The following is a 25,036-nucleotide window of genomic DNA, read 5'->3' on the forward strand; positions in this document are numbered from 1 at the left end:
CCTCTTTAGCATTTTCCCTTCAACAATTCTTTTCTCTTCAGCAATTTTTTCCTTTTCCCTTTAGCATTTTCCCTTCAACAATTCTTTTTCCCTTCAGCAATTTTTCCCTTTAGCATTTTCCCTTCAACAATTCTTTTCCCTTCAGTAATTTTTCCCTTCAATAATTCATTTCTCTTCCAAAAGCTTCCCACCCAATATTCAAAGGCGAAAAGCCCCCCAAAGCCAAAAGCCAAGCAAAAAGTCCAAAAGCCCAAAGCAAAGCCCCAAAGGACAAAAAGCAAAAAAGCCCCTTTTCCTCCTTCAGGGGTCTTTTATAGCAGCAAACAGCAGGGAGCCACAGGGAGGGGCGTGACATTACAACAGGAGAAACCTGCGTTCCTGCTTATCTGAGCGCAACTTAAGAGATGCAGCTGTTCTGCCTTTCCCTGTTTTGTGGCCAGAGGCTGTGCCTATCTCAGCCTACAGGTAAAAGTAATTAAGCATCTCGCATTGCTTGTGTCCAGTTCTCATAGGCTTTAATCTGCTCGCTACAAGCCTGGTCACCATCGCTTGAGAACCAATTACTGTTACCCCTGAAATTGCTGATATGTGAAGCCTTGAACACCCTTCATTGTCTCTTGCCATTTACTGTAAAGATCTGATCACAGATATAAGGGTAACACCTTAGTAACTTCAAGGCCAAGTGTTTTTTGGATTAGTATTTTTATATTTATTTTGTATTTATATTTATTTTATTTTTACATCTTTGGACTACTATTTTTGGAAAGGGTGTGCTGGACCTGATTGCTAACAGTATTTTTTTCATAATTAAATCTCTATCTTGCCAGAACAAAGCAAATTAAAATCTGTGTTGAAGGGAAAGGTCACAAAGCTATCCTCACTGTCTTTTGACACTTTGATTCTAGCTGAGCAGATAAGACATATTCAATACACAATATCCACTGAGGATTGATTTTATCATAAAATAATAATATAGGTAATGAAATGATAATATCTGCACAGCACTATTTGCTTTGTCATAGTACTTCCACATCTATTCAGTCCATAATAATCATACCTCAAAATGTTATAAAATTAAATAAGTTGATATTAGAAAAGCTGTTAAAGGGAAGCCACACTCAAAAGTCTTACGTGATGCTATTTATGCGATATTCTTGATCAGAAAAAACTATTGGTCTACAGAACAGATGGTTGTTTAGGACTGAGAGTAGAGGGAAGGCTTCCTTTAATAGGGCAGGGGAGGGGTGGAGGTGATGGAAATTTCTACATCTAGAGTGTGATGCCAGTTAGACTGTGTTTTCTAGAACTCATAGAATTGTTGAGTATAAAATATAAATTCTACTATGTGCATGTTTTACCTGATGAACCTAGCTTAAATAGAGCTGTTAGAATAACTCCTGATACATGGAAAATATGCAATAAACATTAGCTCTTGTTATTCTAAATATTTGATTCTCCATTTACCCCATCTTTATCCCATTTTAAGAGATAAGAACTTCATGGGCTGAGGAAATAAAGTGACCAATCCAAGACCACAAGGCCAGGGAGTGATGAGTTGACAGCAGAACTCAGCTCTGAAATACCTGTTTGCCTCAAGTCAGACATGGAGTCTCACCAGGGATAGGAAAGGCTCTCTGTCTTAGTCTGCAAAGAAAGCCATACAAAATGCCACAGACTGGGTGGCTTAAATGACAGAAATTTATTTTCTCATAATTCTAGAGGCTAGAAGTCCAAGATCAGAGTTTCTGGTGAGGACTGTCCTCCTGACTTGAAGATGGCTTCCTTCTCCTTCTTGCTTTGTCCTCACTTGTCCTCATGTGACCTTTCCTCACATGAACTTTCTGGGGTCCTTTCCTATAGGGACAATAATCTTATTGGAATAGAGCCCTATTCTTCTGACCTCATTTAACTCTACCACTTCCCTACTTTCCTTACCTCCAAGTACAGTCACATTGAGGATTAGGGCTTTGCTATAGTTTGAATCTTGAGTGTCCGCTAAAGTTCCATGTGGTAAAGGCTTGCTCCCAAAGGGTGGCACTTCTGAGAAGTGGTGGAGGTTAGTAGGAGGGGTTTAGGTCCGTGGGGGCATGCATTTTTGAGATCTCTGAACCTTCTTCTTCATCTATTTGCTTCCAGGCCATAAGATGAGTAGTGTTACTCTGCTACCTGCTACCATCACCTCTCCACAGGCTCAAAAGCAATGAGCCAAAACTGTTAGCTAAAACAAACCTATTCTCTTGTTTAAGTATTTTTTGCAGTGATGGAAAACTGACTAACACAGCTGCAACCTATGAATTTCAAAGCCAGCACTCAGTCCATATATTCTCCCTGATGGTGCCCCCTTGGGATTCCATTGTGGTCCAGAGAAGATGGAATAGTTTAGAAGCTATTCCACTTAGAAGGTGGGCAGACCCAGAATTGTCCAGAATCTGTGGCTTTTAACTTGATCTTCATGGCCTCAAGTGAAGGCTTGACACCCCAAATACCCTGTCCTTTTTTATTCCCCTCTTATCTTCCTGGGTGTTTGGTGGTAGTGGTGGTGGTGATGGTGGTGGTGGTGGTGGTGGTGGTGGTGGTGGTGGTGGTGGTGGTGTGTGTGTGTGTGTGTGTGTGTGTGTGTCTGTGTGTTTTACTGTTTCACATAAAATGTATTCATTTGAAGAGCTCAATACATCACCTATATTCTACAGCAGACTTTTCCTTTTTCAGCACTCTGGGGGAAAATGATTACATTTTGGGGGGCAAATCAGGAAGTGAGGAGAACATACTATTACTATTAATGTACTGGGGCTAAATCAGTAGCTTGGACTAACACTTCAAGTCATAATTCCTAACTGAGGTTACTGTTAAATCAGTTTTCAAACAGCAGTGAACCTTAATGTGTATAAGGGCTCAACTATAGCTCTTTTGTACACATTATGAAGTATATACATGCTGCAAGAGGAAACTAGTGAGATACCTAGAAAAATAAATCTATTTTAATACCACATGATATTTAACAATGTTTACAGCAGAAAACTAGTGAGTTAACAGTTAAAACCCTGGGTGAGCTTTTGTAGTTTTCCTACTACCAACTAATTTTAGAGTTTATTGCTTCACAGCAGCCCTTAGTCAGTTCATTCCCAATGTGAGCCTTAGGGTAGTCTCTGTGGTTACCCCAATCCCCCTCCTTCCCAGTTCTCCTGGGATATAGCTATGGAAGAGTCATAAGACCCTGGGACTTCTAATGAGAGGGAGACAAAGGCAGGATGGTTTCCTGGACTCCATGACACCTCGAGTTACCCGTGATTTAGGGAGGGCCTAGGCACTGTAAGCCTGTGCACTGTCTATAATCTCAAGAGCCTGGGATCCTATTGTTACTAGTCCCTTCAGTAGAACAGAGCATTCCTGTGTTTCTCAGAGCTTAAAATCTCTAAAATGCTTACAGCCCCTTGGGACTTAAACCTTAGGATTTATGCTGATGGTCTCTGCCTTTTTTTCTTGGTCAGTACATGGGCAGGAGACTCCTTCCACTTTACCTTGTTTTTCCTGGTTATTTCCTCAATATTCTACTAGCTATGTGGTCACATCAGTGCTGAAGTAGGTTACTCTTTGACCTCTAAAACAATTCGAGCTGCCTTTGAGGAAGAAAGCTGCCATTGTGGTATCCCATGGGGGAAAAGAAATGATGGTATAAATTTGAGGTCCTCAAGGAGGATCAGTTAGCATTCTTTTTTTGTGTGACTTCCTTCCTGCTCTTCAATCCCTTAGTCAACCCCTATGATCAGATTTCCTCCCAAAATCTCTATGCTCTGCTATCACACTTTGTACCAAAATTTCTATTTGGAAGTGGATTACTGGCATTTAGGACACTATATTTACTTGTTAATGCCTTCTTGAATTCATTTATGAAAATAACTTGCACAAAACATGAAAGTTTTTTAACACTAGTATCTACTCTATACGCATAGACAATAATGTTCTTCAGTCTAAATTTGTCTTGAGAGATAAAGACAAGAACACTCTAGAGAATGGCAAGGTTTATATAGAATCAACAATCTGCTGCAAATTAACTGAAAACTCTAGGGAAAGGCAGAGATGATTCTCAATTTAAGAACACTGGAATTGGGAATAATCCTCCTTTTCCTAATGTTTGTTTACCCAAACACTAAATGTCCTCAATTCCATACCCTTGTTTCTTCTTTTCTCTTCCTCATCACCTTAAATAAATAAATTTATTATTTAATAAATATTAAATAATAGCACCATCACCATCAACCCATGGAGTCATCATTAATTCCTTTATTTTCCTTTATGCCAATATGTAAGACACAATTGAGTTTTTTCAGTCCTGTCTGCAAAGCATCACCTAGATACACCAACCCTGTCCCCCATTTCCTCTTGTGCCACTTTGTCTAAGCTACCACATTCTTTCACCCAGAGTGTTGCAACACCCTGTCGACCAGTATACCCACTTTCCCTTCTGTTTTTCTGAAATGCATCCATCACACAGAGAGTGGAGTATTCTTTAGAAATGTAAATTGGATCTTGTCCCTCCCCTGCTTACAAGTCTAGCTTCCACTCTATTTACACTAAATTCAAACATTTTAGCAGGACTCCCAAGTTTATCTTATTCAGGTACAGCATACCTACCTCTCTGTCCTCACTGTTTACTATTCTCTTCATTACTCACCAGTTCTGGCCACATTGATTCTCTTTCTTCTTCTTTACATTTTGAAACAGGGTTTTGCTATGTAGTTCAGACAGGCCTCAAACTCATGATCTTCCTGCCTCAGCCTCCCAAGTGCTGAGATTATAAGTGTGTACTGATTTGTCAAGTTCTCTTCCTTCTTTATTGTACTTAGGAGTAGCTAAAATTATTCTTCATATTTGTTTATTTTTCTATTGTCTCCTCTGCTTGAATAATCTCTAAGATTAGGTGGTTTTGTATGCTGCTGTCTCTTTAATGTATGAGATAGTGCTGAGCACACAATAGGTATTAAACAATTGTTGGAATGGATGGCTAGATGAGCTTTTCATTTCCAATGATTACAGTGACGGCAGGTCCTCCATCACTGTAATCTGAGCCTTCTCCTTCCTTAGCCATACTCCCATCCTCCTGGAAATTATCAGAGATTCAATTCCAGTCACCTACCCTGCCCTCATCTTTGCCACCAGATCCTGCTCTGCTCTTGGCTGGCATGAGCTAGTGTGGAGAATGGGAAGAAGATGTGTCATTGGGATGTGTCACAGGTGCTCCTGAGACTCATAATGTGAAGCACTTCAACCCACAAAGTAATCATATGTACACATATGTGAGAGAGAGAGCACAGAATACAAGCAAGAGTCAGGTATATGATGTGATAATGTATAAATCAGAGTATCTTTGTAATTGGTCCAGGTTTGGGATATATTACTCAGCATTTCTGACTCTCTTGTCCGTATTCTCTATTTGAAACTTCTAGGAAGAGGAGCTTAGTTTTGAGCTTCTTGTATTTGACCTCGTGGTTAAACAACTGTTGTCTTGGGTGATTCTAAAGCAGTCTGTATCCTATATGTGTCTGTGACTGGGTTATTTGGGGTCACTGACACTGTTCCCTCCAACTGATGAGAAAATCTAAGGTTTTACTTCAAGAGCAGCAACTAAACTAGTATGTATATATTACCTCTATAAAGCTGTGATGCTGGTTCCTGTATACTAAATATATTTATGTTTTTCAAGTATATTAAGCCTTCTAAAATACAAAATTTAGATAAACACAGCAACAAAAGGTTAATGGTACTGACTCTAATAAGTGCTTATGTGTCAATCAGGTTAGCTTTTTAGATGTCTGCTTTGCTTGGATTTTATTTTGTATTTCCCTTATCTAGATGCCTAAGAGCCACTCCTTCTAAGCCTCTTTGTTGCTTAAATTTGGCCAAAAGGGTCGAGTTGGCACTGACTCCCACCTGATCTGTTCGTTACTTCCCTACCCCCCAACCCACGGAACCAAAAACAAACAAACAAACAAAAATCCAGGAAAAAAGCAAAACTTTATGATGAGAGAAAAAAATGACCAATCGAAAAAGATATTCAGTCTACAGTCATACCACCCTGAACACACCCAATCTCATCTGCTCTCAGAAAGTAAGCAGGGTTGTGCCTGGTTAGCACTTGGATGGGAAAACGATCTTCAGAGGAGACTGCTCAGAGACAAGCAGTTTGGAGACAAGGGAGGAATGCCATTAAAGTTCAAATGAAGTCACTCGTGCCAGACTTCTCAAAAATAACCAAGACTGAGAGGATTAAAGAAATGGTTCTTATACATGTGTGGCTATCTGGCATTAAAACCCTTCCAGACACAAACTCATATTTTTAGACAGACAGGGTCTTCTACTTAAATAGAGACAAAATGACTATTTTTACTGGCACTAAACATGTCCTTGGATACTTAAAGGTGGTGTTTTTAACTTTTTTTAAACAACGCATTTTCTTAGACATATATACATAATATATTGTTGCCATGGTAATTCTACACTGTTAAAAAAAAAAAAAACCCAGAAGGTACTGTCCGGGTAAAAGAATAAAATATCCAACCATCAAAACCCCATTGGAGGGGCCCTTTTGTTGTTATCTTGTCTATCCCCACTCCACTAAAGTAGCAAAAATTGCTTCCTGGATCCACCACAGCCAAGTAAAGCCAGCCTGTCCCGAGTGGGAGTACATCCCTGACCAGTCTGACCTTGCAAGATCACCCTCCGGAACACCTGTGCCCTTCTTCAGCAGAACCCCGCTTCCCAGGAGACAACAGGGGACTATGAGCAATGGGACAACAGCTTTGCTCTAGTCACTCCAAAAGCTGACTAGTTACACACAGAGGAAGCTCGAACATGGGACATACCCCTGCTCTCCTCTACACACTTGAACGCTTACCTTTTGGGTTCACCCGTGCAAGGTTCCCCTACATACTAAATAGTATAAGAGAGCCATTGTTGGGACCTCTACACAGCCACACTTTGTATTATGCACCCACCAACAGGTCAGGTGTTACATCAACTCATATACTCCCCAGGTTCACGAGGTTGCCGGAAAGCAATACTAAAAGTCCCAGAGTAAAGAAAACAATGCAGGCTACATTTGTCGTGAAAAGCGAGGTGATGGGCTTCATCTTGGGAGCATGTTTGATGTGACCCTGCCTGGTTCCCTTGGTATTGTGGAACCATCACAAGGGAACCATTACAGAAGGACCATTACAGAAGTCACTATAGAGAGAAAAATAGCTGCCCATGTAATGATGCTATGAAAATACAAACTCCTAAATCAAGATGATGCTCTTTGACCCTAGATGGGTCCAAGCATCAAAGGGGAAAATAATGTAGCAGGGAGGAGAGCCAAAAAAAAAAAAAAAAAAGCAAGCAAGTCTATGTTCTGAGAGTGTAACAGGGGGAAGATATGACATAACAGACAAAACTTAAAAAAATCTAAATGTGAAGAAGGTCACATAGCACTGGGGGTGAAGTAGCCAAGAGAGTTGCATGCAACCATATATGGGTGAAACCTTGCTTTTTGCTTCTGTAACCTGCTTGCAAGGGTATATAAGGGGAGACCCCTTTGTTCTTGGGGCTCAGTCTTTGGATGTGAATCTGCTGAGCTGCTGCCGCATGCTAATAAATATTGTTTCCTGAAAAGCCTTGGTGTCCCGTGTTTCTGTTCAAGATTCCCATACGGTAGTAGCACAGTACCTCATTGTGGAGGAGGTCTGCTCCCTCATGGCAACCAGAAAGCAAAGAGACAGACAGAAAGAAGCTAAGGTCTCAACATCCCATTCAAGGACAATCCCCCAATGACCTAACTGCCTTCCACTAGGCCCCACCGCCCAAAGGCTCCACCATGTCCCAGTAGTGCCATGGGCTAAGGACCAAGCCTTCAACTCATGGGCATCGGGCGGGAGGCATAAGGTATATAGAGCAAGTATGAAGTTCAGTGATCTCAAGGGTTAAAAGATTTCTCATGAAATACTTAAGTCCCTCTATAAAAGGTCACTTCTAAACTTCATTTAGTTGTCGGAGGGGAGAAAGAAGAAAGAAGGAAAGGAAGGATAATGGGGAGGAAGGGAGGGAAGAAGGGAAAAAATGGGAAGTGGAGGGGTAAGAAAAAGAAGAAAGAAACTGCTTCCCTTACACAAAGTGAATCCAGAATGCCAAGTTTAATACCAGGTGGAGACTCCTGGGTAAGATATGAGACAATTGCCTTATAGCAGTCCCCTCTCCCTTTTTTTCCTCCTGTTTGTTTTTTTCTCCTTTTAATCATTACCGCTTTTTCCGTACTACCCCCAGAAATCCCTGCATCCCCTTTTAATGCAGAAAAACAGTTATTCTCATTTCACCTTAACATAGCTCAAGGGGATCTGGAAAGCATGGGCTAAACACTAGGAAAAAAGCCATAAGGATAAACACTGAGGATGCAACAGACAGGGATATTCTGATGGTCAGAGTCCAGACTTCTGACTATGTCCTAGCAGGCTCTCCCCTGGCCCTTCCAGCCAGTCCTCTGAGCTTGTTCTAAACTCCAGTTATGGTTCTAACCCAGCAGGAAGCTGCCCAAGTTCCCCATGTCCTAATCTGGCCTGGCCTGATGTTGAGGGCATCATGGGAAGACAACCCTGCTCTGTTCCTGGAGACTCCTTCCTAGACATCTGCGACCTTCATGGTCAAAGCACGAGGGTCAGATTCTGTCCTCTGTTCCTGCTGTCCCTGCCCTCCAGGAGTAGCTTTCTGAATGACCATCCTCTTGACTCTTAGGAATCAGGTTTTACCTTTGCTTGTTGTCATTGCACACAGCTTTGACTAAAGCAAAATACTGCAACCGTCAAGTAACAAGGAATATGGCCAGTTCTTTATTTAGTAAACCTTTCAGAAGATGGGAGTGCTTATTTATTGAGGAATTTGTAAAAGGCTTCTTTCTATTTGCTGAACATGTTAATGGTCACTTTATCGCCTCTCTAAATTAAATCACTGAAGTTGCATTATTTTAAAGCAGGAAAAGTGGTTACCCCTGGAGAGAAAAATTGGATTTAGCAAAAGAGGAACCCAAAGTTAGTTTTATAAAGTAAATCACCACAGAGATACTTCAAGAGCACCTGGGAAGTTCTACACGTCCACACATCTAAGCTCCCACCCCACATGAACTGCGGGACTTCATGGGCCAGACGTTTTATGATCTCCACTAATGAAAACTCAGCCATTCAGAACTGGCCTCATTCTGATAGTTATCCTCTTGGGGTCTTCAGAAATTACAACAAGACTTGTTTTGCATTTATATCACCATGTCTTCTACAGGAAAACTGGGAGTTGGGCCATAAAGGGTAACTGTTCATTTAGCTGGAGAGAAGCAGGCAAAGGTGTGGCCTAAAAAACATCTTCCAAGCAATGAGCCAGTATCATCAGGAGAATAATGCCTGGTCCTAGTCACCCAGGGAGATCCAGAAAAGGTGAGGGTAAATGGTAGCTGGAATATCCTGTGTTTGACACAATCAGCTTTTTGACATGGAAAGCCATCAGATCATTAACTGCTTGAATGCTCAGATGAGGATTGCTATAAAGTCTCTTATGGGGTGAGAATGTGGGCAAGAGACTGTGCAGTCATATAGGGGTCCCCAGAGCTGGTCTTTGCAACAGGGGCTAGAGCAGAACAAAATGGCTGATGGTCCCAAAGAAGTTCTGAAGCAGAGTGTAAGGGGTACCTACCACAGGGAGGCAGCTTATCTATAAGGTTTCACTATCTCTTCTTTCTTTTTCCATACCACCATGGTGGCACCAGTTCTTTCACACTCGAGTTTTTAGATCCATCATTGCTTAAGCATCCTTGGCTTAGCCCATCCCCTTCCAATGGTACCTCCATTGATCACCCAGCTCCCTTTATGCCTGGGATCACTCATCTTCTACCCTGAAGGGAAAAGTGCCTGTGCTGAGTCTCATGTACCCTAGCTTACAGATCAGCATGCACAGCTGTGGAATTTCTCCTGGCCATCCCTTTTGTGTGCAGTGATTCAGCTTGGTCTCCATTCCAGTTGTTGCTCTAGTAGTCGTTCCATTCTTCCAGGCTTCCTAGGATAACTGAATCTGAGTCTCTAAACATGACTCATTGTCTGCATGAGATCTTCTTGATCTCTAAACATGGACCAGAGTTAGTAGTGTAGTACTTTTGTTCTTTGTTTCTTACAGTACTGAAGACTAACCCAGGGCTGCCTGCATGCTAGGCAAGTGCTCTACTTACTACTCAAGCTGTGCCTTCACCCTTCTGTTTGTATTTTGAGATAGGGTCTCACTAACTTTGTCAAGGCTAGCTTGAACTCCTGATCCTCATGCCTCCGCCTCTTGAGTAGCTGGGATTACAGGTGTGTACCACCATACCTTGCTTGAAGATAGTTTTTTAACCTCAGCCCTGCCCTCTTTGCCCCTGGGCAAGTTCTGTACCACCAGCTAGACCTAACTGACCACCATAGTGGAGTGGTCTAAAAACTAGCATGTGCATAAATCCACACCTAGCCTGTGTGGCTGCCGCTTCTTGTCTGTGCTTCTAACACTATGAAAACAGCAGTTGATTAGGATTGTTAACACTTTACCCTTAGCTACCTGCATAGTTCTGTAAGCCAATCTCAGGGCAATGTGTGTACATGCTGTCTTCTGTGACCAGGTAGAGACAAGGATGCAAACACATGCTACTTACTTATCATCACGCTGAATGTGAACAAAGTCCCATGTGACCCTGTACATAGGCAAAACTGGGCTCACAAGCCTTAAAATAACCAAAGAAAAGGAGGCTGATCAGTTGAGGCACTAGAAAATTCAGCCAAGACTGACCACAGAACACCTGCTGTGATGCTTGACATGCACCTGAAGTAAGGGACAGGTTGGTTTTTTTCTCTCTCTCTCCCCCAGTCTATCTCTATATTGCTTTTTCTGTTCTAACTTTCTTTTCACTGACTCTTTGATACCATGATAATGGGGAGGGGGGTCAGGGCTGGTACTTAAAAGCCTTCCTGAGTCCAGCAGATTCCAGGTTGCAGCCCTCAAATCCAGCCCTGGATCTCTGACCCAGATCCAGGGCTCACTACCTTCCATCATATAGGCTCCTGGCCCCAGCCCATGTCCTCTCCCAGGATTTATGGTGTGGGCAAATTCCCAGGTCCTGATGCGGTCTCCTTTCTCTTCTCAGGTTATGTCAGGAGACAAGAATAACAGGAAGTAGCTCCACTTTCAAACTGCAAAGCCCAGCTTCAAAAGGACCTGCTCCAAGCATCTGTGCTCTGCCCACAGCCTACAGTCACCTGGGGCAGAATTGAAGTCTTGCTCTAATGCATTGATGAGATGCCTTCAAGCTTTCTTTTGTAAGCTTGGCTGAGTAAGAAACAGAGATGGGGGTCCCTGCCAAGCCTTTCACAGCAACGCCTTCCATACTGCATTAATACATTTCAGAGTGCTTCATCACTCACAGTAATGGGAAGAGGGTTACAGCTTTAGAAACCCTTTTTCCTGAGGTTAATATCTCATGCTAAATCTATTCACTCTTTTGACATTTTTATGACCTGTGTACAGTGGTCTCATATGCTCACAATAATGTTCAAATTGAAAGAATATGATGATCACAATATAAAAAGTGCCCTTTGTTAAGTCATTTTTAAGCATCTTGTTACACTTGGGACTTGTGGCCAATCAGATATATTTTCCTTTTAAAGATCTCTCTTCCTTATTTTCCCAGGATTGTAATATTTGGAAAGGCTAGAAAAAGTCTGTTGTCTTATCTGAGGATCTCAAGTGTCCATGTGTTTTTTGTTCTCAAAGACTAATTACCTTTTGACAAGTGAATGGGATCTGTTGAATTGAAAACTTTGAATCTGGAATTATTACCCTAAATTTGAACCTGGCCTTGAGTATCTGTTTAGTTGCCTAGATAAAGGTGGTATGTCCCAGTGCTGGAAACTTGGCCAACACGCATTCCAGTCTGCATGATGGTTAGTCTTAGTTTTTGTAATCACCCAGAAAGCTGGGCATTGTGATGTCCTGGTTCAGATAAAGAAACTGGAGGTCAGAGGGAATCAATGACTTGCCCACTTGTGGTAGAACCTGCTGAGCAGGCCTTTGGCACCCCGGTCAGAATTTGCTCCAATTTACAGGAGTTATCACAATGCTTCAGATTCAGTTCAAAACTTACAGAAGTCATGTGCTACTCACTCGGGCAACTAAGATTCTGTAGGACCTGAATGGACAAAAGCGAGCAATAGATAGGGCTCTTTCCCTAAATTCTACCAATGTTACCATTGTTGGTAGGGGTTGGGAGCCAGTCTGTAGTCATTGTTCTTGGAAATGCAGTCTTTATAGTACAATGTTTTCAAAATCACATGTTGACAGTAGACCCAGGACGGACCGTGTCTTGGTAGGGATGTACTGTACTCTTAAGGCAGGCCTTAAAGGAATAAACAAAAATCTATTTTTGACAAGGCTTTTCTGTTTTTAAGGACTGACATGGAGTTTTTAGTTCTCTTTGCTATTTTAAAAATGGTCTAAGGGTTCTCTGACCACAATATCCCCTCCTCTTGGAATATCCTCCTCTGCCCCTTGGGACGTGTTTTATGCATTGCAACAGGACTCTCTGCAGATACATCCTTTCTGCGCATTAGTGCTTGTCTGGGTCTAATTTAGGTCAGAACACACATTGGGCAGGAACTCTTTATTTCTATGTTCTCGTCAATGTTCAGCAGATTTTGTTCACTCAACAAATGTTAAATGCCAGTAATAACTAATACCTTCTCTCTGCAAATAAAGCACTATTTTGAGATAGCATATACATGACCATTCTGATTTCATCTTTTATTTAGAGAGTGGGGAAGAGGAACCATACACAGCACAGATTCTGTTAGTTCTGTCAGGAATACTTGAGTTTCAAAGTCTGAAACTGGGTCATAGTGACAGGATGGAGAGACAGAATGCTAAGGAGCTCAACTGCAGTTCAGTGACCTGAGGATGGTGAAAATAAACTGTCTCCTGTAAAGTCTTCATGAAGGAGACAAAGCAGGGGAGTGAAAATTGTACCGGGCAAGTCAGTGCTGCCCAGGCTGGAGTCTTGCTTGCCATGATTGTCCACCTGTGTTTCAGGTAGCTAGTATCTTCATCTTTGTGAGATCAAATCAGAAGATACCTGAGAAGAGTCCAGTCATTCACTTATTCATTTATTGGATGTCTATTTTGTGTTACATGTAGGTGATGACTATCTTCACCGTCTTAGAATTCAAAATTGGGGAGAATTAATTCTAAAATTTTAAAACTGCATGGGAAATAAATGCTTTATAGGAGAGGTACATGATGCATAAGAATAGGAGAGGTATAGAAGCAGTATAGCACCCTGGAGGCAAACTTCACATCCAAAGGCACTATACAAAGAATATGGAGAAAGAGAAACTGAAGGCTAAAAAAAAGTCCCTTTCAGGCAGGGGTACCAGGTCAGAGGCCATGGGAAGCTGGGCTAGGAGCTCTTGATGGGACAGTCATTGAAGACACCAGCCCCTGGCAGTGGCAGACACATTCGTATTCTTTCTTCAGGACAGATGTATAGGGGAGTTGGTCAGCTCAGATTTTACAAACTGTTAAGAGAAATGTTCTCATTGGGACCCCAAAACATTTTTCAGTGACAATTATATTTTCAATAATTACATTTTCTCCATTGTGCTCTCATGAGGGGGTTAGCATAAGACATTCTTCACAATGTCTCCTAATAGACAGAGACACTGACCCTCAAGCTCCAGGGCAGTTTGCGTCACTGTCCTTCATAGTAAGGTCCAGTATCCTCCCTGGTTCACATTCCCATTTCCTCCTAGAGGGCCCTACTTCTCATGCTACCCTAAAGAAACACTGTATTTGGACCATGAGAATAGTCACTGTTGCCTATTCAAGTTTGGTCACTTTCTTCTTTCCAATATCACCCAAGCTGGCTACCTCTGGATACCAAGCAGCCAACCATATCTTAGGACATGTTTTACATTTGTCCTTCATTACAACTGGTAGATGGTTGACAACCAGAAAAATAACTAAATATATGAGAGCATGAGGGATAGATTTTTACCATTGCCCTATATTCTAACCCCTCCCCAACAGGAGTCACTCCGTGAAGCTTTGTTTTCAAGATGATGGATGGGAACAGTCAGGAGGCCAAAGAAGGAGGAGGCACTGATGGGAGGTGGCAACAGACCCTGGATCCTGCTGTGAGGTCCCCCTCTACCTGCTCCATTCCATCTCAGCCAGGAGTGACTTCAGCATCATGGAGTGCTCCTCCTCTAGCCAGAGAAGCTGTGAGGGGGGCTCTTGTACTGCATACTAATTGGCAGAATTTTAATGACTTTATCCCCTCCCTCCACAGCAACAATCTCCTCTTCTGAAATTGCTGGCTCTGGGCAGAGAAGGCTCGCTGCCATGGCAACCAAGCCTTCCAAAGCCAGGAAAACTTACCATAGAGATGTGGGGAGAAAAATTCCACTGTTGATTTTCCAAACAAGGGCTCAAAGTGTAAGGGGAGGGAGAAAAATGGCCTTGGGATGACGCAGTTGGAGATGGAGCACTACTCTGGAGATGGAAGACTTATGGGGTACACATTACAAATGTGTCCCCCAGATCCATAAACCTGCACAGCTAGTACCTGGGTGAGAAGAGTAGGGCTGACACTGCGAGGCTTCGTCTACATATGCTAATACTCATATTACTTCTTGTGCATGCCAGGGTGCCCAGCACAAAAAAATTAGACAGGAACATGTTTGGGACATATCTCACAGAGAATGGATGTGCTTTGATCCAAATGTGAACTTAGTCACTGAGTCACTTTGATTACTATTTTTGTTCTCCTAGACAAATCCTATTTGAAACACAACAACATCTACTTTAAAAACAGAATATAAAGTGTGTGCTTCAGAAGAAGGGAGATTCTGTCTAGGTATTTTTGCTGGCCAATTTGCTTGAAGTCAGCCTGACTTCAACTTATGCAACCCAAGACATTTTGATGTTGCTGTGGGGAAAGATGTCCGGCAGCAGTACTGAGAGCACCATATCTTCTTTAATAGGACAAAATAGCAATAGACAGTAGTGGATTGGTGATCTTTAATTCTGAGGTGTCCCTCAGTGCCATTCTATCTAAAATACTCAATTCATTCCCCTCTGTTATTTAAACCTCCTGTTCAGATCCCTCTTCTTCCTGTTTCTAAAACAAACCAGTGCTTTTTGCATCATGAGCTTATGGCATCATTTCTGAAACACCCCAGTGTTAAGTAGCTAGCACATGCAATGTCAAAGGGGTGTTTGGTTCTCAAAACCAAAGCAAACACACACACACAAATGTTCTGTTGGGACCAACGTGGGAGAGTTTCTGAAGGCAGACCGCAATGTTTCTGACAGTCCTCTTCACTCAAAGGAGTGGGTATATTCCACCAGGCCTTTATCTGTGCCTGACAGCTCAGAAACAAACCAGGGCCAGTAGCTCACTTAAGATCCAAGTCAGGAAACCCTGGGAGCAAGAGAATGCCTGGGGCTGGAGCATGAACACAAAAGCCACACAAAATGGGAGCAATTGGTTTTCAGATGGAGCAATCAGAGCAGAGAAAAGCCTTATTTGTTCCTATTAAGTAAGACACAACAATGTCACATTCACCTTTTTCTCTGATGTCATTTTTGACACAAAGCCTTGGTGACATGCTTGACTCCTAAGGCCTGGCTCTCCATGTGACATCTGACAAATCTTTCATTCAATTTCTTTTCAACAAATATTTATTGAATAGATGCTGCCAAATGCCTGGGATACAAAGATGGATATTTCGCTGGTCTTCTTTTGGAGGCTACTGGAAATAATAACAGTTCCTTACATTTCTCAGACGCCTTCTGGTTCTCAAGGCATTTCACACCCATCATCTAAGTTAATCTTGGGGACTAGCCTGGCAGCGTATAGGTAAAGCCTGTGCTGCTTAAGCAAGGAAGGAAAGATGGAAAACTCCACAAATGATGCCACCAGTGTTTGAATGTTGTCCTTGTTAGCAACTCACTTTGAATCTATGAAGTTTAGTTGCTGATTCTGTGTGTTTTCCCAGTATAAGGACACAAGGCTGCCCAAAGATTAAATACATTAGCCTTCAAAGAAATTTTTGGAAGTTGAGACAATTTATTCAGGAAGAAAATTGTCTTTACTTTCAAAGAGGACTGCCACAAAAACACTTTCAAAGAAATAGCTTCAAGAGGTAGAAAAAACACTCAACAAGGAGTCAGGAGGTTAATAGCCTGACTCTGTTCTGTGGCTGTTAGAAAATGAGGAAATAAAGCCCAATTACTTCTGCTGTGGGCTGAGTGCCTCATATTTTGGAACTTAATCCTCAATGCAATAATGTTAAAAAGTAGGATCTTTAAGAGTTGATGAAGTCACAAGAATCCTGATTCATAAATGAATGAATATTGCTATCACAGGAATGGGGTTGTTATCATGAGAGTGGGTTCTGTTGTAGAAGTAAGTATGACCCTCTGAGAGCTTTCTCTCACTCTGTTTTCCTGTCTCACTCTACCACCTTCCACCAGGATATGGTGTAGAAAGAAGGCCCTCATTAGACACTGCCACATTGACATTGGACCTCCCAGGCTCCCGAACCATGATAAATTTATTTTCTTTAAAAATTGCTTGATTCATGGTATTCTGTTATGCAATACAAATGGCTAAAGACAACTTCTAACCTACAGTTCAAAAATTCTGCCTGATTTACCAAGTAGGTATGAAATTACATATGTTGTTAAGCAACATATATAATATTTAATGAACTGCAGTTTTAGAAATTATACAATGGATTATACTTAACTATGTATTCATTTAATTGCCAAGACTAGTCAAATGTCAAGAATTAAACAGCATTTTCAATGTCTTAGTATTTTGAGGTATCCTCTCATGTGTGTTATGGTAATGAGAAAGATGGAAAGTATAATATCTGGAGCAAATATTTCATAAATAGTTATTTAATAAATATGTAAAGATGGAAGAATGAATGAAGAACAGGTGGCCTTAAGGAACAAAAACGGATAATTCTGAAATGGTGACAAACTGCAGAATGCATACATTTTTCTGAGAAGTACAGTGACGTATCTAGCACCTCCAACAGAAACCATATAACAAAGAAACAAAAAAATGGTGTGGGGTGGAGTGGGTGGGTGGTCTGGCTGTAGAAGTTTTAATTTTGCTACTTTTGCCCTGCTGTTGTAAGGTTAGTTTGGTGAGTTGCTGCTAAGAAGTTAAGGAACCTTGACCAAGTCACCTGCATCCTTTAACTGTAGATGTTTGCATTTGGAAGTTAAATTGATTTTCTTTTGGCTCCAAGAATACCATGGCTCTAAGCAGATTCAAATATCAGATTTAAATCCAAAATCCAGGCATGGGATGGTAGAATGGCTCAAGTGGTAGAGTGCCTGCCTAGCAAGTGTGAGGCCCTGAGTTCAAACCCCATGGCCACCAAAAAAATCCAGGTGTATATCAAAGATATCTGTCACTTTATGTCATTTAATGCCACCAGATAAGCTGCTTTGGGTAGCCTCAGTCCTGTAGCATTTTGGCCTGGGCTGGCACAGTGACAGTGCCTCCAAGGTTATCCCTACTTGGTGTACAGACACAAAGCAGCACCTGCAAATATTATAGGCTGTCTGCTTGCCCAGGCCCTTTATGCCATTCCAGCATGGAAAGTGACCTGGCGCTCACCTCACCATAACCCAGCTTCCCCATTCAAGGCACACTAGGATTTTAAAGCAATGCTTTAAATGTGTACACAGTTGCAGGGATCATTTCTCTAAAACTACCCTCAAGACATCAGGACCCCATTAAAAAGTTTTCTATAACTCTCTGTGCAGTAGCTCTCAAGCATGAAGAATTATCTAAGCCTTTGGAAAGATGTGAATGAGTAGGTGAGCACGTGAGTGAATGTGTCTGTATGCGTGCGTGCACATACATACACGTCTGTGTGTCAGGTTAAGCTTATAGATTATGTTTCCAGGGAGATCTTGATTTTTACTTTTTCATCTCCCATCCCTGAATAACTTTGTTTACATGATATCACCTTAATTGCATTCAGGACTTCATATCTTCTGAACTTCCTTCTTACTAAAGAAGGCTTTGGCTCTACCAAGTTGGCCATGGCTTCTGTCTGTCTGTACTCCTCCTCACTCCACACCCTATCCTGCCTCTGCATGCTGTGGTTTTGTTTCCTGGTGAAATGTATTTATATCTCTATCTCATGCTTCTATCATGTCAATTCTTGAATATCCTTCAAGATGTAGGTAAAGCTTCTGGGTAGAACTGTACAAAACTCCCAACCCACTATGGCACTTAGCATTTAAACTAGATTAAAAGCTTTCCTAAGGTAGAAGCCGTATTTGGTGAGAGCCTGTGTCCCTAAGTTGCCCCACAGGGATTGACTAGGCTTTGTTGATTGATGGATGATAAAAACAGTGACAGTTAGACTTTAAGAAATTGTAGCACTTAAGAAGCTGAATTAGAAATTCACAACTTTGAAGTATAATGAAACACATCATTAATCAATGATATAAATGATATTAGCTAATAGCATTAATTATATATAGACCAATGTTATAAAGAAAATACAATAAAAGTTCAGGACTTCCACCATTCAAATTCTTTTTGTAAAAATAAATTCAAATTTTGCGTTTTCTGCATCATAAGTATAATTCAGCAGCATCAAGTTAAACAAACAAGAAGAGACTAAAGCAAAAATCAGAAGCAGTTCATTCTTCTTTATACCATTGATTAGTTAATGCTTCTGCTCTGAAATAAAACTTTTAAACTGATCAACCGGGGTTACTGATTTTTTATTTGTAATGCTTCACTAGCATTTGATTCCTCAAAAATGAATCATTGATCTTTGATTTTTTGTGTGTGAGGCTAGGAGGGAGATATAAAGAAAAATGAAAGAAGGGGTGTTAAGTGCTTTCACTAAGGTCTTGTGACACCTTTTCTGCACTGAGTAAAGAATACATTGTATTTTTCTAACTTAAAAAGAAAGTGGTTTTCTAACTTAAAAAGATAGGGTTCCCTATCACCTTGGTTTTATAAAACTATCATCATCCATGCAGCTGAGCCATCTGAATGTAGTCACTGGATCATTTCTTCTTTATTGGTTCAAACCAATTCTTGAACAGATATTAGTGAGATCCTAACTAATTTAAACCCTATTTCTCAATTAACATAAAACTGCAATAATGTCCTTTTAGTGGGGCATTAGTCTGAAATTGGGTCAATTTGAGTCTTAAACCCTCACTTTTCCAAATCAAAAGATATCAAATATATGATCCTACTTTTAGGAGAAAAGTGTGATTTTTTTTCCCCTCACCAGAAACAACCCCAGCTAATGGATGTCATATTTCCAGCATTCAAAAGCTCCATTAGGCTATAATATGCTCTAATCTAAAGGATACATTAGCTTGTCTTTTGGATGTATGTGTGGGTCCCTTGACTACGGGTACAAGGTCACTCTTCTGTCCCGTTCTATGTCTCTCTTTTTTTCTCTCTAGAACTCTTTTGCATGCTTTCTCTAATAATTATCAAATGGTTTCACTAGAGTTAAAGGAATCATATCAATCAACAGAGGAGATGCATAAACCACCATGCAACTTTCTGATATTGTAAGATGACGTGAATGGTTTCTGTTGTGACAGGAGCAATCCCTCTAGAAAATTACTATCAGATGGTCTGAACTGAGGCGGGCTAGGGAACTTCACAATTTGGATTGGTTTGGGGACTGTTTGTCAAAGGGTTGTCATCTCTGGCCTTCATATAGTCAAGTCACCAGTAACTATAATTTACCCTGCCTGTGTCTTGCAGACAGTGCCACCTTTTAAACTCTGGGAGGTTGTTCTAAAGAGAACACAGAGAGTATGTCTGTAATTAAAGCTCCAGCTGTAAGGATATGCTCATTAGAAATTCAAAGAGTCCCCTAGACCAGTCCCCCGACCTGCCCTTTCTGCAGGCAGCAAAACAAACAAACAAACAATCCAAACTCCTAATAGTATCACTTGTTAATTAAACTTTGTGCTCCTTGCAGGTGTGTCTTATTGGTCTTAACACAGGCACTAACAAATGCTGGATGATTCATGGAAATTCCCTTTGCCCATATTGATGCTGGCAAGAACAATGCTTCTAAGCAAATGAATCCTGTATCTTGAACCTTATCTCAAATTATGCTTAGTCAGTTCAAGGGGGATAGATTTTATTCTTCAGAAAGAAACCACAGCAAACTTTCCATATATATATCAACAATGATCACAAAGTTGAATTAGTGTGTAGATATTGCTCTTAATAAATCAACAGTGTAACTCAAAGGGCAGGTGAGCTGCAGTTAGCTTTCTGACAGAGGGATGGTTAAGATCTTACACTGTGCACTGACTATGATGCTTTTAACATTTTTAATGATCACTGTTGACAGACCTGCTTTACCCTTGGAGCCCATAGATTCATAGTTTTGGGGTAGGAGGTAGGTTTCATGAGTAACACCTTCTGTGAAGTGCTCAGAGGGGTTTGCCCTCAGGAAGGCTTAAGAAACATTAGTCAAGTCAGCCACATCAGCCTGCTGATTATACCTTCTTCAAACAGAAATACAAATTACAGGACTTCAGAAAGGGCAACTTTATTTGGTTTCCATCATAGAAAAGGATGTCATTTTGACATCTGATGTCAAATTGACATCAAATAATGTCAAGAGATTGGTTAACATCTAATTAGCTATTCCCTATGTGTGTGATTTATCTAAATAAAAATAATGCATTATCAAGGGATGTATTGTTTCTGCAAACACCCTTGCAAGGACAGGTAAATGATTTTTATCTTCATTTTGTAAGAAGACCTAGTCTTATGCTGATAACTTATTCAAAAGCATTTCTACAACAGGAAGGCAAAGTCAAGTTTAGAAATCTAACTATTTCAGTGACTTTACAGTTTATTATATTTATGTAACATGTGTTCTTTGATTTGATCTCCACAACAGCCTGTTGAAAATTCCAGGAAAAGAAAACAACTGTATTAACAAGTTAAGAGACTTTTCTCAACATAATGAGTTAGTGATGAAGATAAGACAGGAACCTGGGATCTTAACTCCCAACAGTAAACTCTTCCAAGTTTGTACATGAATTACTTCTTTGTGAATTATGGTTAATTTTGTAAAAATCTGAGGACATGCTACAAATCCATTTTGTCTTACATAATGTGGTTCTAAGCGTGTCATTCTCAGATCAGCAACACTGGCTTTGAGGTCATTGTCATTGATCTTAGTTTCCATAAACTTGCTAGCAGTGTAAATTTCAGGACAGCACCCTCCCAAGCCTACTGAATGAGCAAATGTGGGTTGGGATCCAGCCACTTATTTCAAGGAAGTATCCAAATGCCTCTCTTGCATGCCAAAGTTTGAGAACCACTGCCCAAGATCACATAGGCTAATAATCACTTATAGATCTCTTTTAATCCTTATAACAACTTCAAGATAGCTAATGCTTTCTTGCTTTCTTTTTTTCCTGAGGCACTGAAGATTGAACCCAGGGCCTTGTGTATGAGACAAAAGTACTCACTCACTGAACTACGCTGTTTACCTGACGGGAAATCTGAGTTTCAAAAGAAAACACCCAGTTCCAGTGGGATGCAGGCTCCTATAGCTTAGGGCACCCTTTACACTACTCAAGGTGGGAACTGAAGAGCCCTTTTGATCACTCAGCTCTTCAAATGATCGGTACTTATTTTGTGAATGGTCTTAAGGACATAAAAATGTTGTTAATCTCATTTCCACAACTAGAAGAGACTCAAAGTCCAAAATATGCTGTTTACAGTCAGACAAGGGTTAAAACAATAGTGAAGGCCTGACATCAGAGGAAACTCTAACGGAAGCCTCCACAGCTTGCTATCCTTCAAGATATTTTTTCAAACACCAGCAGATGCTGGGTGGCTTTGTCCTGGCATCTGATGGTGCTATCCCAGGACAGGTTCTGGATTGAATTTAAGGTGCCTCCCTCTCCATCAATTTGACTTGGGGGCCATTAAGTTTTCATGTAACCATGACAACAAATCTTCTTATAATCTTTAAAGACAATAATTTTATATAAAATGCTGTTAAAGGACACATAGGTAGTAATTTTTAAAACTAGAACTAGGGACATTTAAGGAGCCTTTTTCTCTCAGCTCCTGCACCTACAAAGTGACCTCAACACTAAATTCAGATGGGTCAGAATATTAAGTATGCTTTACTGCTTCCCTGTCTTTGTTTCATCCAACAGAAGTGGCATGGGGAAAGAAAGAGTCCACCAAAGCTCTGAGAGAGAAAATCTCTGTCACATATTGAACTACATGCTACCATTCTCTATGATACATAATTCTATATCATTATATTATGTCTTCTGGAATGGAGATTAATTTAGGTTATGCCACATCTTTAAATTTATTTTTAAGCCAAAATATATACATTGCTTCCTTTAAAACAGATGATCATGTAAATATCAAATAGTAGCTATCTTGTGTGCTGGAGAAGTGTCAGTTACCATACATATTTATATTCTATGGAATGTGCACAACAGTGTGGTTTTGTCATTGTACATTGGTTTTTAGGTAAGCAGTGAGAGGGAACCAAAACTGAAAGGAAGATGTTGGTACGAAGAGGGTAAGATACACCTTAGAAAAGTATGGGGATCCTTGCAGTGGTGATGCTAGCATACAGAAATGAGAGGCACTTAGCTACTGTATGGATTTAGATCACATACCTCCTGTGGACCACAGAGACTATTGGGAATCTAGGGGAGATGTCTGGGCCAGGGTTCAGGAGATACTGATGCTGCCACAATTTCTTTAGAGATGAGGTAAACTCAGAGATCTGTTTCCTCCTCAGGACTACTGGTACTGTAGAGTCAAGGTCCCAATGAGAAAGAATCCTTCTCAGTCCTGCCTTCCTAGTCTTCAGTCATTAGGGCCCACTCAAATAACCTGAAGTATGTCTTTGCAGGGGTGGAAGTAGATGAGTTTTATAAAAGCAATCCTGACAAAAGTCCACCAAACTCCACTCCACGTTCAAATTCCAGTACTGACATACAACACAAAGCCATTATTCCATGGGTGTGCAACACAGAATTCAACACAATAAGATGGAAAAATGATATTGCATGCAAACATTCAGAAACTGCAAGATATCTTAAACAGTTTACACTTTCATTAATCAGAATGTCTAGGTAGTAACAGGGACTAGACAAAAACTCAGAAATTAAATTACTAGGTTAGTTATTCTACCTAATACCAACCAATCAACTTTATTGATACCATGCTTCCCAACGAATTAGCTAATTTCTTGGCTAAGCTATTGTAATCATTTTGCCTACACAAACTTATCTTCAGAATAATCAATAAAACCCCAAAACCTATCATTTTGGAGGTTGCTAAGTAATTAAAAAAACCTGGTCATTTCAAAACAATTTCTCTCTTGAAAACTCTTTTTTATCTTGTAGAGATAATGACTGATGTAAAATGCTGTATTTTTAACAAAAAATGAGATCACAATTCTCCCACTTAGGGAGAAAAGGACATCAAAATGCTATGCTTTTTCATGTAATTTATAAATTCATAAAAGTCATCAGGTTCTAATTATTACAAAATTTGAACTACAGATTAAATAAACAATATTTTGTTTCCAAACTAAAGTGGGAAATCATGGATCAGGAAAATTATTTGCTAATTGCATATATGTGAGTAAATACACACACAAATATTTATCCTCTATGCCCATATATTTTAAGGGGTTATTCACTTATATGAAGAAAATCAAGACTTCAAAAGTTAAGTTTTGAGCCAGGTGTGGTGGTACACACCTATATTTTCAGCAGTAAAGAGACCGAGGCAGGAAGATCAAGAGTTCAAGGCCAACCTGGTCTACATATGAGACCATGTCTCAAAAAATAATGTCAAATATTGGAAACGTAAGCATAACAGCAAAAAACTGAATGAGAAAACAAGATTGGTTTACAAACATTGAGAAATGGTAGATATTACTATTTGTTCTTTCTAGCTCTTTTAGGCACATCTGCCCTGTCACAAAGGTTTCACCTATATTTATACAAGAACTTGGCATGGGTATCTTAAGTATTTACTCCAGTCTGACTTCTTTCTTGAGGTTGTCCCATCAAATCCTGCTGTCATCTTCTCAGATTTTTCATTTACTTGTACTCTCTTACTCTTCAGCATTCAAGCTTGTTTGCACCATTTTGAATATATGACCCAAGCTCCAGCTGGGACACCCCACTGCAGATGTGATACTCATATTCAGCCCTGCCCTTTGGGTTGAGGTGTTATGTTGGCCATCTTTGGCCACTGACTTCCTGCCTTGACCCTAGAGGAACTCATCAAAGGTCAGAGGGACAGAAACCAAAGAAGGAGACCCAATGAATAAAGGAATCCAGATTCACATCTGACAGTATTTTAAACAGGAATTTGAGAAACTTTTCTTTAATTACCAATCTTCTCAGGGTTGGATGTAACCTAGGGCTTGGTAAGCAATAATATTCATATATTGGTAAGTCCTACACTACTATTTTCAAAACAGGATGACAATATAGATCAAGAGCCATAATCATGTTTATATTCTTTTTTTTCCCCTTTTTTGGTGGTACTGGGGGTCTGTACTCAGGACCTCATGCTTGTTAGGCAGGTGCTCTACCACTTGAGCCACTCTGCCTTTTTTGTGTCATACATTTTCTAGATAGGGTCCTTGCAAGGCCCAGGATGGTTTCAAACCGAAATCCTCCTGATCTTTGCCTCTTGAGTAGCTAGGATTATAGGTGTGAGCCACTGGCTCCTTGGCATGTTTATGTTCTTGAAGGCTTTACGTCCACTACCGGGAACTTATCCTAAGTAACTAATTCAAAAGAAGAAAAAAGCCCTCAATTATTTAAAATAGTATTAAATGGAAAATCAAAAATTCAATGATAGGGAAGAATTAGGCTTAATTATGGTAACATAACTAGGTGGGATACTATTTAG

At 40.4% G+C, this 25,036-nt stretch overlaps 1 protein-coding gene across 7 annotated transcripts in view; it reads right to left on the reverse strand.

Moving 5' to 3' along the window:
- Positions 1–25,036, reverse strand: part of Ntrk2 (neurotrophic receptor tyrosine kinase 2) — a 333,650-nt gene that overhangs the window by 17,706 nt on the left and 290,908 nt on the right. The gene's annotated exons all lie outside the window — the stretch shown is intronic.

This window comes from Castor canadensis, chromosome 13 (assembly GCF_047511655.1).
Source record: "Castor canadensis chromosome 13, mCasCan1.hap1v2, whole genome shotgun sequence".
Classification (NCBI taxonomy): domain Eukaryota; kingdom Metazoa; phylum Chordata; class Mammalia; order Rodentia; family Castoridae; genus Castor; species Castor canadensis.